Source organism: Canis aureus, chromosome 30, assembly GCF_053574225.1.
Source record: "Canis aureus isolate CA01 chromosome 30, VMU_Caureus_v.1.0, whole genome shotgun sequence".
Classification (NCBI taxonomy): Eukaryota; Metazoa; Chordata; class Mammalia; order Carnivora; family Canidae; genus Canis; species Canis aureus.
Window position 1 is genome coordinate 22,890,161 of NC_135640.1, and position 13,352 is coordinate 22,903,512.

General features: G+C 35.3%; 1 pseudogene; it reads right to left on the reverse strand.

Moving 5' to 3' along the window:
• Positions 1–12,149: 12,149 nt before the first annotated feature.
• Positions 12,150–13,035, reverse strand: LOC144301557 (coiled-coil domain-containing protein 34 pseudogene; annotated as a pseudogene).
• Between the last annotated feature and the right edge of the window lie 317 nt (positions 13,036–13,352).

A 13,352-nucleotide genomic window follows, 5' to 3' on the forward strand; every position in this document is an offset into this window, starting at 1 on the left:
AGGTGATTATACTTTTTTGTCATTAGTATCTCATCCAGCAGTAAATAGATTAATGGGTCTGAGTTTATATTTATGGATATTCATGACGTTACATATACATCAGTACATCAGTCCTTTGACCAATTTATTTATAAATTAGATAATATTCCTGTTCTTCTGTGAGCTACCAGGTCTATAAGAAATGTTAATACGTTAGCCTCATGAAATAATACAGTCTATAAAAATTACTATATATATATCTATAATTTTAAATTTTTAAATAATGTTGATATGCAATGCATATGTTCTGATTATTAACAAGATTCAATACTTTATATAGTTCTGAGCACATTTTCTGTATCTAAATATTTATGATCCTGAATTTTACAGCAAGGTCAGGGTAAAGCAAATTTCAGTTTTGTAAAGTAATGTAAATTTAAAATAAAATAAAATAAATGGTCAAGAAATATCGTTCAAAATGTTTTAGGTTGTAGACAAAAATCCTGAAATATGTGAATGTGACCCAATGATTTTTTTGTAAGAAATTTCGTTTCCATCTTATATTCAGTTGTCCTATGTAATTGATTATTGGGATGTATCCTTTCCATCCAAGTTAAGAAAAAAAAAATAGTAGTTATAATTTATCAAGATGGACTTAATATCCTCCTCAGCTTGACTGAACTTTACACTGGCTTCCTTCTACATGGATAGTCCTCTGACCTTCCAATTCTTAAAGCATTATTTTCAAAAACCTGCAGTATCAATGCTTTCTCAGTCCTTTGAGATATAAATCTCCCTTCTGCCTCTTGCCAGTATTTTTTTTTTTTAGATTTTATTTATTTATTTATTCATAGAGACACAGAGAGAGAGAGAGAGAGGCAGAGACACAGGCAGAGGGAGAAGCAGGCTCCATGCACCGGGAGCCCGACGTGGGACTGGATCCAGGGTCTCCAGGATCACGCCCTGGGCTGCAGGCAGCGCTAAACCGCTGCGCCACCAGGGCTGCCCGCCTCTTGCCAGTTTTAAAACCCAGAATTGTCCTTCTCAAGGACCTAGGAGCCATCTTTGAAATGTATTCCTCAAAAAAGGTAGCCTTTATTTTCCTATCTTTATGGAGGGTCAGAGCCTAACTTCTAAAAGCACCAATTACAACACTGATGGCCTAATCACATTGGCCAACTTCCCCTCTCATAGTCTAGTACTTTCCCACTAGCTTACCCCAGTGCTTTTAGAAGTCTTCCACCTTTTTATTTTTTTAAAGGTTTTATTTATTTATTCATGAGAGACATAGAGACAGAGAAAGGCAGAGACACTGCCCCATGAGGGGCCTTTTTTACACACTGCGAGGCCCAGCTTTCTGGGGGGATTTTTGCACATATCAGGCGGCTCTGCTGGGAGTCGCTTACGTGGAACACTCCAAATAAAGTGTGGCCTGTCGCAGAAAAAAAAAAAAAGAAAGGCAGAGACATAGGCAGAGAGAGAAGCAGGCTCCCTGCAGGAAGTCTGATATGGGACTCCATGCCAGGATCCCAGGATCAAGACTTGAGCCAAAGGCAGATGCTCAGCCACTGAGTCACTGGAGAGCCCCTCCACCTTTTGTTTTAGTGGAGCTGAGTTCAATCTCTCTCCCCTATTGCAACAGACTTGAATAAAGTCTATCTTGCCTGCCTAAGTTACTTAGGGTAACTGTTCCATAATATAATATAAAAATAACCTTAAGAGTTTATTAGCATTTGTTTTGCTTTTAGTCTTTGTTTTTGTTTCTAGGAATACGTTCACATAAGGTATATGAAAATAACCAGTCATTTAATCATGAAATATCAAAGTTGAAATCATACATGATTATGTAATGCGGGTGGGACATCTTCCCAAACAGCATACTATCTACATATATACTATATGGGATTGTTAGCTATGCTGAAATTATAAAATTGAAATATAAGTAGAAGTAGAATAGAATGGAAGATGTTTTTCTAAGCTCTTTATCCAGCACTGTTTCTCCAGAAGAAATCAAAACCAATGCTTTCGTTAAAAATTATTAAGAGGAAAATAACTCAGTGGTTCAAAAATTTCTGGATAGCCTTTATCCCATTCCTTTTTACTTCACAAAAAAAGATGTAGTCTGTGCTATTATTTCCAGACACTATTGTCTGACTTAAAAACAATTTTGAAATATTTATGAAGACAAAAACATGTTCACACGTTTTGGGCAGAGAGTTTCAAGGTTGGAAGCTCAAATTGGACACAGCCTCTTGTGGCCTTAATCTGTTCTCATGTTGTAACCTGTAGAGCTCCTTAGGAGTTACTGATTCTGTCATCTCTGGGTGAGCAAAGAAAGCATGTCAGAGGCTAAATCAGTTTGTGTTTTGGAAAATAGGGTATGGAAAGCTCAAGTGCACAAGTCATATCTAGTCTGATTTCTGCTTGACCACAACTATTAAATGGATAAGTACCAAATGTACAGAGTCAAGAGGTTTGCCCTTCACAAAAAAAGGAGAACAATGGAAAGGTAGTAATGACTCTGTCCTATTACCCAAAAAAGATAAAAAAGCCAATTGCCCTTCTGAACTTCCCATTCAATGCCAAGTTGCAGGAAAACAAACAGCAGCTTGGTCCCCTGGTACTGAGAAATACATTACAAACCTAAACCATTTAGTTCTTCATTATTCCTTCAGTATAGAGAACCATGACCATTACTCCAAGACCATCAGACACTTGCTAATTAGCAAATATTTCTTTTTTAGGAAAATAAAAGTTGCTTTCAAGTTTCAATAGAAAAAATGGGGTTTAGAGTCCTCAATTTGCCTTTTCCTTCAACATTTATTAGAAGTATATATGTTTAGTGCTACTATATTGTGCATGGCACAGGGAACAATGATGATCATGCAGTAAATACAGTCTTGACAGAGAAAGCTTTTGAGGTAGTGAAAGCAAGATATATCGATCAAATGCAGAATTACAACAATGAAAGCGCTATAACAGAGAAATATGTAGAACATTAAAAGTGCCCTAGAGTTAAAGAACAGTAAGATATACAACTTAATATACTGTACAACCTCAAGTGTATAAAAGACAAACCTATACAGTCTGAAAATCTTAAAGGATAAAAAAATATGCTGGCTATGGCTATCTTAATAATTAAGTTACTGAAAAATGTCATATTCTTTACATTTTAATAAAATACAATTGTCATTCTCTAACAAAATTCAACACTTGTGTAAACAATTGGGTGAGAGTGTTAAATATTGATTTATTAAATTCTATACAATTTATGTATATAGAACCTTTCACTGATTTTCATACCCTTCTGTTGTTTAGAGCTACATTAGTAAAAATAATTCCATGAAAAATATCCTTGCAGATGTAAATGAGATTTTTTAAAAATATTTTATTTATTTATTGAAACAGAGAGAGAGAGAGAGAGAGAGAGAGGCAGAAGGAGAAGCAGGCTCCATGAAGGGAGCCCGATGTGGGACTCAATCCTGGGACTCCAGGGTCACGCCCTGGGCCAAAGGCAGGAGCTAAACTGCTAAGCCACCTAGGGATCCCCAAGATTATTTTTTATAGAAAAATAAAACCTAAATTTTCTTAGTAATACTCTACTAGTACCTACCATCACCCTCTGACTTCTACTAGGAAAATGTTCATGAGTTTTCTGGCATTTTCAGAAAACATTAGAGAAATTTCATCGTGCTAGAGAACTGCAAATATTTTGTTAGCATAATGGGTCGAGTATACATATTCTGTGAAATTAAGCTTATGTATTTAATTGAAATAGAAAATAACTACAAATCCTTCCTTTCACTTTGCTATGGGATTTTCCTGCTGCTCTTCTCAGCAAAAAGTGGAAGCTATTTCTCTATCTCATGGAATCAGTGTCGATCCTGGTAAGTTGTATCGAGTGACAAAAAGTAGGGACCTGCACTGTGGGAATTCAGATGCTAGTCTGAAGTGGACTGGAGTTTCCACTCTCACCCTTCTGGCAATTTGTCTCAAGCTGCCATGCAAATAATCTCTATTCACTCTTGGAGGATTACAGACCACATGAGGGACTATTTTACCTGAGTTCCTCTTGCACCGTCATCTGACTGGCAACTGGACAGCCAACAACCAATACCAGGCATCTACGTCCATATTAGAACATTCAGTAACAGTAGAGTCATGATATGACTACGGTTTACAGTAACCTAGGCAAAAGTCACAGGAGACCTGCACGTTTAAACCCATTCCATACTGCTGACATACAAATATGAGTAGATAAACTGAGTATTTAAAGCCTTAGGGTTTTGTGGTAATTTGTTATACAGGAAAGGATAACTGGTAAATCTCTAAGACATCTAGTTTCTGAAGTAAAAATAAATCTATTCAAGAGACCCTGATAAAGTCCGTTTGAATAATAGCTAAAAATAAAATGTAAGTAATTTTTTTGGAATGCAATGTGCTAAACATTTATTACCTCTAATAATCTTCAAAGTAATAAACTTAGTACTTTTCTTATCTCTACTTTATAGATATTGAAACATCGAGAGGGTTTTTAAATTGTTCAAGTTTCCACAACTAGAAAGATGGACGAATGAATTCGAAACTAGGTCTAACTTTAAAGGAAATATTCTTAGCTAGTACACATATCTTGTGTTTATCTTGTATCTTGTTCCTCCCTATTTTTTCATAATTTCCCTTAATAGTGCCTCCAGCAAGGAGTAAAAATACTGAAACTTGCAAAAGCATTATACCTTAAGATGTGAAACCACACAATAATGGTATAAAATAATTTTTTGCATTTTTTTCTGTATCTGTTCACATAGAGAACAGGATGCCTTCCTGACAGAAGCTCAATAATTATGCCTGTATGTAGTTTTGTGTGGCTAACAATATATCACTACTTAGAGAACAACTGTTTATGTTCAGCTAGTCATGGAATAGGAATGGCATCAATGCATTTCTGGGGCATTCTCAGAAATGTAAGATTGTATAGCAATGAACCACAATCACTGAAGTCATCAAGAGGTTCTCACAAAAAGAAGAAAAAAATTGTATAAATAACAGGTTAGGATGTGAGAAGAGAGAAATTAAAATACAAGCCAATATGCTTCCTTAATATGATGATAATACAAGTGGAAATGAATCAAAAATCATACATTATTAACATTTTCAGATAAATATGATAGGTATATTGAAAAATACACGAAACATAGCATACCCTCTTTTATTTTTGAATGATCATGGGAAAACAGGCATGCATTTTATGCATTTTTCAAGTATACATTCCTACTAAAGAAAAAAAGAAATGTTGCTTCTCAAGTCGAGGATCTGGTCTTTTTGAATAGTTATATTTCCAAGTTTAAATGAAAAATTTGCTAAAAGAATATTCAAAGACTTACCAAGAAAATTTGTGATCTATGGATTTACAATTTTAGTAAATGGTATTTTAATTAACTTTCAAATTATCCTCTCTTAATGTTGTAAAATATCACATAATTATGATAAAACATGATGGCTTTCTTTCTCCCTGCATGAGTACACACAGAAATAAATGTATATATATTTTCTACTCACTACACATATGTAACTCTATACATGTATAGTTATATATACAGTTACATTTTATTTCTTTTTTTAGTTGCATTTTATTTCTATATACTATCAACAAATATCAATACTTAAAGATAAATTATGCATTTACTCAATGGATTGAAAAATACTGATCAGAAGGGATATTTGCTCCTCAATGCTTAAAGCAACATTATCAATAACCAATTATGGATAGGGCTCATATAGCCATTGACTGATGAATGGATAAGGAAGAGTTGGTATGTACACACACACACAAACACACACACACAAGAATATTGATCATAAAAAAGAATGAAATCTTACAATTTGTAATGATGTGGATGGAGCTAGAGTATTATACTAAGTGAAATAAGTCAGAGAAAGACAAATATGTGATTTCACTCATGTGTAATTTTAAAAAACAAAACAAATGAACTTGGGGATAAATAAAAAGAGAGAGGTATACCATAAAACAGACTTAACTCCAGAGAACAAACTGAGGGTTGCTGGAGAAGAAGTGGGCAGAGGGATGTGTTAAGTGGGTGAGGGGTATTAAGGAGGGCACTTGTAACGAGCACTGAGTATTGTATATGAGTGATGAATCACTAAACTTTACTCTTGAAGCTAATATTACACTATAAGCTAATTACCTGAAAATTAAATAAATGTTTATAAAGTTGTCTGCATAAGAGTAAAGAAATTAAAAATCAAAAGTAAATAAATAATATATGCAAAAATAGAGACTTGGAAAAACAAAATATACCAAAAAATAAGCTAAAGATGAAAAATAGAGATACACACCATGTTCATGGATTGGAAAACAATATTACTAAGATGTCAGTTTTCCCCAAATTTATCTATAGATTATAATCAACCCTAATAAATTTTCCAGTAAGCTTTTTTAAAATAAGTAAGAAAACTTGCTTCTTAAATTGAGATGAATATACAATGAAAACAGAATAACTTAATTTAAAAAAATAAAACACTGAAACACACAAGACAACAAAGGATGTAATAAATAGAATGGTTAATGAAAAGAATAATACACTAAATATTAATGAGAAAGTAGAGTGTCAGAGATCTTATACATTGCTATTGGGATGTAAAATATTACAAATACTTTGGAAATAAGTTTTCAGTTAAAAGAAATATATGCCAATCTTAGATAGTTTAGCTGTTTTTCACCTAGTAAAGGGACTTATAAAAGAAGACTGATTATATTTTTTTCCTAAGAGAACAAATCTCGAGACAAAAGAAATGTTGAACTGTCCAATGAGTATGTTCAAACACCATAAAATAATTTTTAAAAGGCAGTGGTAGAATTACAGTATACAGAAAAATGTACTAGAAATGTTGATGAATCACATTGATTGTTTTACGAGTGTTGAACCAGCCTTGTGTCCCCGGGATAAATCCTACTTGGTCATGGTGAATAATTTTCTTAATGTGTTGTTGGATCCTATTGGCTAGTATCTTGTTGAGAATTTTGCATCCATGTTCATCAGGGATATTGGTCTGTAATTCTCCTTTTTGGTGGGGTCTTTGTCTGGTTTTGGAATTGAGGTGATGCTGGCTTCATAGAACGAATTTGGAAGTACTCCATCTCTCTCTATCTTTCCAAACAGCTTTAGTAGAATAGGTATGATTTCTTCTTTAAACGTTTGATAGAATTCCCCTGGGAAGCCATCTGGCCCTGGAGTTTTGTGTCTTGGGAGGTTTTTGATGACTGCTTCAATTTCCTCCCTGGTTATTGGCCTGTTCAGGTTTTCTATTTCTTCCTGTTCCAGTTTTGGTAGTTTGTGGCTTTCCAGAAATGCGTCCATTTCTTCTAGATTGCCTAATTTATTGGTGTATAGCTGTTCATAATATGTTTTTAAAATCGTTTGTATTTCCTTGGTGTTGGTAGTGATCTCTCCTTTCTCATTCATGATTTTATTAATTTGAGTCTTCTCTCTCTTCTTTTTAATAATGTTGGCTAATGGTTTATCTATCTTGTTAATTCTTTCAAAGAACCAACTCCTGCTTTTGTTGATCTGTTCCACAGTTCTTCTGGTCTCGATTTCGTTGAGTTCTGCTCAAATTTTAATTAACTCACTTCTTCTGCTGGGCGTAGGGTCCATCTGCTGTTTTTTCTCTAGCTCCTTTATATGTAAGGTTAGCTTTTGTATTTGAGTTCTTTCCAGTTTTTGAATGGATGCTTGTATTGCAATGTATTTCCCCCTTATGACTGCTTTTGCTGCATCCCAAAGATTTTGAATGGTTGTATCTTCATTCTCATTAGTTTCCATGAATCTTTTTAATTCTTCCTTAATTTCTTGGTTGACCCCTTCATCTTTTAGCAGGATGGTCCTTAACCTCCACGTGTTTGAGGTCCTTCCAAACTTCTTGTTGTGATTTAGTTCTAATTTCAGGGCATTATGGTCTGAGAATATGCAGGGGACTATCCCAATCTTTTGGTATTGGTTCAGAACTGATTTGTGACCCAGTATGTGGTCTATTCTGGAGAAAGTTCCATGTGCACTTGAAAGAATGTGTATTCAATCAATGCCCAGAAATCAATGGCATTTCTATACACTAACAATGAGACTGAAGAAAGAGAAATTAAGGAGTCAATCCCATTTAAAATTGCACCCAAAAGCATAAGATACCTAGGAATAAACCTAACCAAAAAGGTAAAGGATCTATACCCTAAAAACTACAGAACACTTCTGAAAGAAATTGAGGAAGACACAAAGAGATGGAAAAATATTCCACGCTCATGGATTGGAGGAATTAATATTGTGAAAATGTCAATGTTACCCAGGGCAATTTACACGTTTAATGCAATCCCTGTCAAAATACCATGGACTTTCTTCAGAGAGTTAGAACAAATTATTTTAATATTTGTCTGGAATCAGAAAAGACCCCTAATAATAGCCAGGGGAATTTTAAAAAAGAAAACCATATCTGGGGGCATCACAATGCCAGATTTCAGGTTGTACTACAAAGCTATGGTCATCAAGACAGTGTGGTACTGGCACAAAAACAGACACATAGATCAATGGAACAGAATAGAGAACCCAGAAGTGGACCCTGAACTTTATGGTCAACTAATATTCGATAAAGGAGGAAAGACTATCCGTTGGAAGAAAGACAGTCTCTTCAATAAATGGTGCTGGGAAAATTGGACATCCACATGCAGAAGAATGAAACTAGAGCACTCTCTTTCACCATACACAAAGATAAACTCAAAATGGATGAAAGATCTAAATGTGAGACAAGATTCCATCAAAATCCTAGAGGAGAACACAGGCAACACCCTTTTTAAACTCGGCCACAGTAACTTCTTGCAAGATACATCCACGAAGGCAAAAGAAACAAAAGCAAAAATGAACTATTGGGACTTCATCAAGATAAGAAGCTTTTGCACAGCAAAGGATACAGTCAACAAAACTAAAAGACAACCTACAGAATGGGAGAAGATACTTGCAAATGACATATCAGATAAAGGGCTAGTTTCCAAGATCTATAAAGAACTTCTTAAACTCAACACCAAAGAAACAAACAATCCAATCATGAAATGGGCAAAAGACATGAACAGAAATCTCACAGAGGAAGACATAGACATGGCCAACATGCACATGAGAAAATGCTCGGCATCACTTGCCATCAGGGAAATACAACTCAAAACCACAATGAGATACCACCTCACACCAGTGAGAATGGGGAACATTAACAAGGCAGGAAACCACAAATGTTGGAGAGGATGTGGAGAAAAGGGAACCCTCTTACACTGTTGGTGGGAATGTGAACTGGTGCAGCCACTCTGGAAAACTGTGTGGAGGTTCCTCAAAGATTTAAAAATAGACCTTCCTTGTGACCCAGCAATTGCACTGTTGGGGATTTACCCCAATGATTCAGATGCAATGAAACGCCAGGACACCTGCACCCCGATGTTTCTAGCAGCAATGTCCACAATAGCCAAACTGTGGAAGGAGCCTCAGTGTCCATCGAAAGATGAATGGATAAAGAAGATGTGGTTTATGTATACAATGGAATATTACTCAGCCATTAGAAACGACAAATACCCACCATTTGCTTCAACGTGGATGGAACTGGAGGGTATTATGCTGAGTGAAGTAAGTCAATCAGAGAAGGACAAACAGTGTATGTTCTCATTCATTTGGAGAATAAAAATAATAGTGAAAGGGAATAGAAGAGAAGGGAGAAGTAATGTGTGGGAAATATCAGAAAGGGAGACAGAACATAAAGACTCCTAACTCTGGGAAACAAACTAGGGGTGGTGGAAGGGGAGGAGGGCGGTGGGTGGGGGTGAGTGGGTGACGGGCACTGAGGGGGACACTTGACGGGATGAGCACTGGGTGTTATTCTGTATGTTGGTAAATTGAACACCAATAAAAAATTAATTAAAAAAAATACAACAAGAATATAATTATTCTAAACACTTTCTAGCAGGGAAATAAACATTTGAATATACATATAATTAAATAATGAAATGCTATGCAACCTTAAAACAATGAAAGCATGAATAGGTCAGTAATATGTTATGAATGTTAGTAAATATCTCTATTAATTTTATCTTGATAGAATAACATGAATAGGATAATTTGTTTAGGATTCTCCAATGTTAAATGTGAATGTCCACTTGTGTGTCAAATTAAGTTTTGAGAAATATATTCACTTAAATTTGAAATTTTCTTCAATCTTTTATTTTTTTATTTTTTATTTTTAACATTTTTAAAAGATTTTATTTATTTATTCATTATTTATTCACAGAAAGAGAGAGGCAGAGACACAGGCAGAGGGAGAAACAGGCTCCATGCAGGGAGCCTGACGTGGGACTCGATCCTGGGGCCCCAGGATCATGCCCTGGGCCAAAGCCAGGTGCTAAACCTCTGAGCCACCCAGGCTGCCCCACTACTTTTATTTTTATTTAACTTAATATTCATTGATATCGTTAGGAATGTATAAATTGATCAGTTTTAACTGTTTCTTTCAAATCTTGAAATAATTTATAGTTATCTATCAATACTTAAAAATATCACTGATTAAAATTTATAGTTAATAAAATTTATAGTTAATATACTGTGTGACAGATTTCTGCTCCCTATTTAGTTTATGTCCAGTTTATCTTACCTACAAAAGCTAATAATGGTCAGTTGCAAGATTTGAAGGGTGATCTAAATAGTTATCAGAGATAATATTTAGTTCAAATGAATATGTGCAAATTTGCATAGAGAATAGAATTATATCATTTTTCTTATATAAAAAAATTTTCTTATATCAAATTTCAGGATGTATACAGTATGTGAAAAAAATTATTTGTATTATTAAATAGAACATTTAATAAAACACTAACATGTAACATTCAATAAAGCCTGTACATGTGTATTCAAACACATATGTCTTCACAGTCAGTGTTTTTTTTTTTAATATTTTATTTATTTACTCATGAGAGACACACAGAGAGAGGCAGAGGGAGAAGGAGGCTCCATGCAGGGGGCCTGATGTGGGACTGATCCCGGGTCTCCAGGATCACATCACATCCTGGGATAAAGGCGGTGCTAACCTGCTGAGCCCCCCGGGCTACCCAGTCAGTGTTTTTTTTTTTTTTAACACAACAATGTGTAGTTTTAATACAAGCTGAATATAAACACAATCGTTAGATATTCAGTCACTTCTCCTGTAAACAATATGACAAAATCAAGCTTAAAACACTTATAAAAATGAAAATATATAAAACACCCTCCTCAATTAACTCTAAGAACAACACATACAAATGCAAAAATTTGAACTTCTCAATAATCATGTCAAATGTTGAGAGGCCTATTGATCAATGAAAAATGATTCTAGGGCCACCTGGTGGCTCAGTGGTTGAGCATCTGCCTTTGGCTTAGGTCGTGATCCCAAGGTCCTGGAATCAAGTCCCACATCAGGTTCCATGAAGGGAGACTTCTTCTCCCTCTGCCTATGTCTCTGCCTCTCTCTCTCTGTGTCTCTCATGAATTAATAAATGAAATCTGAAAGAAGAAAGAAAGAAAGAAAGAAAGAAAGAAAGAAAGAAAGAAAGAAAGAAAGAAAGAAAGAAAGAAAGAAAGAAAGAAAGAAAGAAAGAAAGAAAGAAAGAAAGAAAAGAAAGAAGAAAAAGAAAGAAAGAAGAAAGAAAGAAAGAAAAAAGAAAGAAAGAAAGAAGAAAGAAGAAAGAAAGAAAGAAGAAAGAAAGAAAGAAGAAAGAAAGAAAGAAAGAAAGAAAGAAAGAAAGAAAGAAAGAAAGAAAGAAAGAAAGAAAGAAGAAATGATTCTAAGAGTTCCAGGTTGGGGTGCCTCGGTGACTCAGTCGTTTAAAATGTATGTCTTCCACTGGGTCATAATCCCAGTGTCCCAGAGTCAACCCTCCCATTGGACTCCCTGTTCAGTGTGGGGATCTGCTTCTCCCTCTGCCCCTTTCCCCTTCAAGCTCTCTCTCTGTCTCTTTCTCTCTCTCTCAAATAAATAAATAAAATATTTACATAAATAAATGATAGATAGATGATAGATAGATAGATAGATAGATAGATAGATAGATAGATAGATAGACAGGCTAGCCCCAGGTAAAAGCATGTAATTTTCCATGTCCACTATCTTTGTATTCTGTACAGAGTTCCAAGGCAAAGACTGCTTCTTACCCTCTGAACCACCAGAGATGATGATCTCCCTGGCTGACTCTTCACAAACTCTTTAGTATTATTTACTCATAGATCTTAGCTTCTTTGGAAGGAGACATATGGATGGGTTTCCATGGACCCGGATTATAAAAGGCTGGTTCTTTATCAGAATTTCCACTATAGGATTCTGTAAGTTTTCCATTGGCATAACCATAGGTTTCTGCAGCTAGACAGGGTTTTTTTTTTTTTTTTTTTCATTTTCCAATGACTCTTTAAACTTTTTTCCTGCTATTTCCTTTTTTCCCCTTGATATTCAGCTTGCCATTTTCTTTTTCCTTTTCTATCTTCTCACATTCTTTAATCATTCATAATATTTTTCTTTTGCCTTTTCTTGCAAATGTTCCTTCTCTAGTTCTGATGCTTCTTTCTCCATTTCTTTATTAATTTTGTTCCCTTTTTCTTTTCTGTTCATTCTTTTTCTGAACTCATTCCTTGTGTTTTTCTTCAGCAATTACCTTTCTTCTTTTACATTCTTCCATTTCTTTTCTTTTTTTTTTTCTAGCTGTTGTTTTAATTCCTCCAGAGCTTTCCATTGCAGATTGTTACATTCTTTCTCTTTGGCAACAAACCACACTTCCCATAGGGTCAGGCAGCTTCCTGGTAAGTGTACCTGTTTCTGTTCTTAGTTATCTTCTAATTGAAACAAATAGGAGCACCCTTGTATCTCCACTACTCTCAGGCTCACCACCTTAGCCTCTGAATCATGAGCATCTTCATCCACCTCTTCCTTATCCTTCCCATGGCCATTATTATAGTCATACAGGAAGCTTTGGTGGCTGAGGAGAGACAACAACCACATGGTGAAATTTTTGCACCTCAGTAGCAGTGACTGGGAGCTGATATCACCGTCACCAGCCCCTGACTCTGGGCACCTGCCATGAGGACCTGGACTGGCAGCTGACCTAGGACAGCTGGTAGGATGAGGGTGATTCAGCCTCCCACAGTCCAGAAGCCCACATTAGGCCTGTCAAGTTCAAACCCATGCAGAAGCAGTGAGCAATGGTTTCTTAATTAGAGTGATAAGTAGATTTTTCACAATCATGACTAAATGGAATTGTCCAAGTAGATCATCTAGATGAATAGCTTTAGCTTGAAGTTATTTTGATGTTTAATTCC